The sequence below is a fragment of the Stegostoma tigrinum genome, chromosome 5, assembly GCF_030684315.1.
Source record: "Stegostoma tigrinum isolate sSteTig4 chromosome 5, sSteTig4.hap1, whole genome shotgun sequence".
NCBI lineage: Eukaryota > Metazoa > Chordata > Chondrichthyes > Orectolobiformes > Stegostomatidae > Stegostoma > Stegostoma tigrinum.
In genome coordinates this window covers 46507751-46513750 of record NC_081358.1, presented here as the reverse complement: position 1 = coordinate 46513750, position 6000 = coordinate 46507751, and the positions used below count along the sequence as shown (strand labels likewise).

Below are 6000 nucleotides of genomic sequence, written 5' to 3'. Positions count from 1 at the left end.
CTGGAAGGTTCTTTTTCAGACATTTCGTTATCATACTAGGTAACATCATCGGTGAGACTCTGATGAAGCTCTGGTGTTATTGTCACGCTTTCTATTTATCTGTTTAGGTTTCCTTGGTTGGTGATGTCATTTCCGGTAATGGTGATGTAATTTCACTGATGATGTTACCTAGAATGGTGACGAAACGAACCTTCCAGCTCAGTGAGCAAACTCACATCCGGAACCTCAACCTGAGCTACAAATCTTCTGATATTAGTCTAGCCCCACGCACGTTACTGGGGATCAAAAATGCAGCATGCTGTGCAGGATGAGGTAGCATCCGCGCAGCCAGAAAGCTGCCCTTCACACATCTATGGGTAATGTGATGGGTAACTGCAAGAACAGAAGGGAACGAGTACCTTCTGCAGTGCGGGTTAAACAGCTGCTATCGCAGCTTTGCAGGGCGCGCCTCCGAGCCTGAGAGCAGCTCGTCAGTGGTGCGCGCGTCAACCTAGGGTGCAGGGGAGCGCGCACTGGAGTTGTGAGGACGCATGCAGGGCTGAAAGTCAGGGACCCCGGTGTGTGGATGGATAGAATAGACACAGAAAGGGGCGGAACAGACAGACTGTGTAATGCACAGGAGAGGGGACTTTGCTGAGTGCTCACACATTAACCTGACCACTGAGAGAGCAGGCACAAGTGGGCAGAAACTCATCTGAAAATCAGATGCACAAAATTGACGAAGGGAGAAGGAAGAGTACAGCGGCAGCGATGCAGAGTGACCACAAATAAACTGACCAGACAGTTGCGATTGAAATAGGAACAGCGACGAAGTGACCAGTGATCAGCAAGCAACGTCCCAGTGATTAGTGAACCAGCACTCCCAGACTCAGGAGTGCTGAAATCTTTCAGGTGTGAGTATATAACGTTCTGAAAACATGCTGTCCTTGCTTTCGATTATTTTAGGACTATTTTAAATTACAGTAGTAACACAGTCTGGACGTCAAAGTACCCAGCAATACTGTGCTATATCATTGATTAGGACGAGTAAATATCGTTCAGTTTCTAATAAATATAGTTTTGCTAACAATATATTTCAGATTCTGCAATTTCTGACATCACTTTTGCTTCAAGAGCTCTATGCTTTACAAGAATATGCAAATATATTTCTCTGCCAAAGTTTTCACCTCTGTTCATTGGCGAACCGGAATCAATCGCATCCAACCTGTTACATAAACAAGAAGCCGAATTTGGATTGATACTTTATAAGTAGTGTTTTAAGTGCTGCAGCTCAGGTAGCTATTGCTAGGACAACACGATCCGACTAAATTGCTTTTGCAGACGTTTAGTTAACATTTGACAGATTTGCTCTTTCTGTGCCTGTATGCTGCCAAAAGATTTATTTCGTTATCGGTGAGATTTTCCGATCAGCGCAGCGCAAAATTGAAGCGTGTTGCTTTGAGGTTATTTTGTACGTACCGCTTTAGTTAAAGTTGCGTGAATGTGCATTAAGGGAACGTTATTGCTTAGCATGTACTTGTACAACACTGGCATGTCTGGTGAACTGAGTCAATTTTTTGAGGGACGCCCTGGCATGTACGTATCGGGTAGATGTGTGGATTGATTTTCAGAAGCTTTTCATAAGGAGCTGCAAGGACAGGACTTATACAGCTAATAATAGGGCCCCGGCTAGTGTTGTAGACCATGGACCTAGGATTGCAGGTGCATAATTCATTCAAATGTGTGTCATAGATAGAGAGAGTGGTTAAGAAGTATTTAGCATGCTTGCCTTCATTGCTCACTCTTTTGAGTATAGGATTTGGGACATCATGTTGAAGCCTTTCAGGACGTCGGTGAGGCTTCCTGTCCGGTATTGTGTACAGTTCTAGTCGCCCTGTTATAGGAAGGGTGTTATTGAATTGGAAAGCATTCATGCTGGGAGGGTTTGAGGTACAAATATAGTCTTGGAAGGCTGGGATTTTTTTCACTGGAGTGTAGAAGTTGAGGGTGACATTATTGAGGTTTATAAAATCATCGGATGCGTAGATAAGGTGAATGAGAAGTGTCTTTTCCTTCGGATGGGGGTGTTCAAACAAGGGGGAATTTTTAAGATGAGAGGAGAAAGATTTAAAAAGGGCATGATAGGCCTTTTTTTACACAGTTCATGTGTGGAAAGAGTTACCAGAGAAAGGGATGAATGCAGGTACAGTTACTAAATTTAAAAGACATTTGAATAAGTATGTGAATAGCAAAGGTTTGGAGTGATATGGGCCAACCACAGGTGGGTGGTACTATTTTAGTTTGGGAACATGGTCAGTGTGGACTGGTTGGACCAAAGGGTCTGTTTCCCCATGCTGTGTAACTCAATGACTCTATGAAAGACTTGTTGCAAAAATTATGCACAAGTTTCATTCTTCCCTACACATTCTTCTCTTCACATTTTCTGTAACAACCTGCTTATACCATGTGCTAATAATCCTCTGTACTCTTTCTTGTACCTCACAATGCTGCTTCATTTAATTGTTATTAAGCTTGGAAATAATTTGTTTTGTTTTGTGCTAGAATTATTTACACTAATGGAGTGGGAATCAGTGGGAATGATAATTGGTAGGGGTAAATTGATGTGCTTCAAATGGCAGGATACTGCATCCTGAGGACCTATGTTGAGAGCTCTTTGGTTTTCCATTAGTATAAATGATTCAAGCACAAAGCAAAAGGAATTTTTCCAAGCTTAATGACAATCAAATGAAGCAGCATTGTGAACTGCGAGAAAGAGCACAGAGGAATATTAGCACAATGTATTTGTAAGTTGTTACAGAAAATATGGAGGGAAGAATGAAACTACCAGCTACAAGACTATTAACCAAGAGATCTAACCGTACAGATACAGAAATCTGTAAATTGGATGTATATGCAAGGAAGGCAAGTAGATTCTGGATTTTGCATATTGCATGCTGAAGCTTCCAAATTGGAAAAGATATTGCAACAGTATGGTCACTGTACAAATAATCCAGAACCCAAGCTAATGCTGTGAGGAAATGGATTCAAATCTAACCATGGCAGATTGTGACATTTGAATTCATAAATAAGTCAGGTCAATTAAAATTTGGTTTAATGGGGATCATGAAACCATTGTCATAAATATCCATGGTTCAATAATTCCTTTTGGGAAAGAACATCTGTCATCCTGAATTGTTCTGACTAGACACGCAGCAATGTGGTTGACTCTCCTAGCAAGCCATTCAGCTATACTTAACTGCTACAAAGTCTGAGAAAATGAATGAAATTGAATAGATCAACTGATATTGACCAAGACATTGGAGATGACAGTGGAACTTGCAACCCTGTCCACCCTACAAAGTCCAACCAATGGATCCGATCTAAACTCTGCTGTCTTGCCACATTCATTCTCGAAAGGTGGTGTATCCAATTAAAGAACTCACCGGAGGGGGATTCTCCATTAATTTTCCTATCCTCACTGATGTGAAGCCCAGCACAGCGGTGCAAAAGATAAGGCCGAAGAATTTGCAATAATCTTCAGAGAACTAGAAAAAAATCTTTGATCAGAAAAGTATATGACTGAATTCTGTTTAACCAGTGTCTTAACTTCTGGTATTTAACATCCTAATGAGGTTGCCAGCATCACAGATGCACGTTAAACTATTTGATTTACCCCCAGTAATATCAAGAAATGCTGAAGGCTCTGGACAGTGCAAAGGTTATGGGCCTTAACAACATTCTGGCAATAGTAGTAAAGACATGTGCTCCAGAGTGAGCTGTATCCCCAAACAAGCTGCTCCAGTACAGCTACAATACTGGGATCTACCCAGCAATGTGGAAATTTACCTTGGTGCATCATTCACTAAAAAGTAGGGTGCATCCAAATTGGCCAATTACAGTTCCATCAGTCTACCCTCAATCATCAACAACGTGATAGAAGGGATCATTGACAAAGCTTCAAACAATACGTACTGATCAATAACCTGCTCGCTGATGCGTAGTTTGGATCCTGCCAGAGCCACCCAGCTCCTGACGTTAAGGGGATGCAGTGTTATAATCATAATGTCACTGCACCAGCAACACTGGGCACCGGGCTAATGTCCTGGGCATATGGGTTTGAATTCTACTAAGATTGGTGAAATTTGAATTTGATCAATAGCTGTAATTAAAAGCAAACCTAATGACAACCATCAAACCATTATCAATTGTTGTAAAACCTAATCCATTTCAGAAATATCCTCTAGGGAAGGAAATATGCCATCTTTGCCTGGTCTGGCCTACATGTGGCTCCAGACCTACAATGTGGTTAACTCTCAACTGCCCTCTAGGCAGTTAGGGATTGACAATGGATGCTGGCCTAACCAATGACACCCAAAACCCATGAATGAATGAAGATATAACTTTGGTGCAACCATGGAGGAACAGTGAGGATCACTGCCGTTAATATTTCATAGAACCCCAACAGTTTGGAAAACAGGCCCTTTGGCCCAACAAGTCTACACTGACTTCCAGAGCATTCCACATAGACCATTCCCCCATAACCCACCTAATTTACACATCCCTGAACACTACAGGCAATTTAGCATGGCCAATCCACCTAACCTGCACATCTTTGGATTGTGGGAGGAAACTGGAGCACCCAGAGGAAACCCATGCAGTCACTGGAAGAATGTGCAAACTCCACACAGACAGTCACCCGAGGGTGGAATCGAACCCGGGTTGCTGGCAGTGTGATGCAGCACTTCTAACCACTGAGCCACTGTGCCACCCAGATGTGACATTGTGAAGCCTTCTCAAATTAGAATCAGTGGATTTCAGGGGAAACTGTCCATTGGCAGGAGTCAGCAGGAGTCATTCATAGTTGGCTGCAGTTGTTGGAGGTCAATTATTTCAGCCACAGGATATCAATACTGGAGTTCCTTAGGGTAGTGTCTGAGTGCCAACTGTTTTCAGCTGTTTCAGCAATGACTGTCCCTCCATCATAAGGCCCGAATCAGTGAAGAATATTTAGCACTATTCATAACTCCACAGATTCCGAAATAGTCTGTGTTCACATGTAGCAAGACCAGGATAATCTTCAGGCCTGGATTGATGTGGCAGCTAACATTTGTGCCACATAGTTTCCAGGTAATGACCACCTCAAAAGTTCACTCTACTTTTTTATCCCACAGAAGCTATCAGACCTGATGAGCTTCACCAGCAATTTATGTTTTTATTTCATCACTCCATTTCATTTAGTACTGATTCTTCCACTATCAGCTCCCTGGGGTTTACTATTGACCAGAAACCTTGGCCACAGGAGCAGAACAAGGACCAAGAATTCTTTCCATGTCTTCCATCTGCAAAATTCATTGCATCAAGTCATCAAGGTTCCTCCAAAAGCACCCTCTAAACAATGACATAAATCATCTAAATGACAAGGGTGGCAGGTGTATGGAAGCAGCACCATCTGCATATTCTCTGCCAAGCCACTTCACACCTTAGCTGGTAATATATCACCATTGTTTCATTGTTACTGGGCCTTGTATTCATGAGTGAATCATCAAATTGAAGTTGATTCTGAGCAAGACATTAACTGGACCAAAACTGGAGTCTGGAATGTAGTTCAGTATTCCTTTCCAAGAATAATGTTAGAGTTATGGTGAGGGGATGAAGTCGGAAGAATGGATGAGAAAAAACTGGTCCACTTTTCCTCAGAGAAGAAAATGCTAAGCGGAAGTTGCATGCCTTCAAAATTGTGGAAGCTTCCATTGTGACGGCAAGCGATACTTTCCCCACTGTTTGGCAGGTGACAACAAAATTAGCATAGAGTGAAAATGATCTCAAAAAGATTAAAGAGAGAGATGAGGGGAAATTCACTTCAGGAGGGGTTGTTGAAGTTCAGAATACTTCATCATATGGAAGACGATGGCATCATTTAAATGAGAACTGGTTAAATTGAATGTGAAGAATATACAAAGATCTAAGAAAATAGGATTGGACTCAAATGGAGTAGCGATTAGTCCTGGGCCAAAGGGAGAT

General features: G+C 42.1%; 1 protein-coding gene across 1 annotated transcript in view; it reads left to right on the top strand.

Annotated features, from left to right (window-relative positions):
- Positions 1 to 497: 497 nt before the first annotated feature.
- The window catches only part of LOC125451411 (collagen alpha-1(XXI) chain-like), a 161392-nt gene continuing 155889 nt past the window's right edge, over positions 498 to 6000 (top strand). Inside the window, exon 1 of the mRNA XM_059646342.1 lies at positions 498 to 891. The gene's annotated coding sequence lies outside the window, so the exon portion shown is untranslated. The remainder of the gene's footprint in view (positions 892 to 6000) is intronic.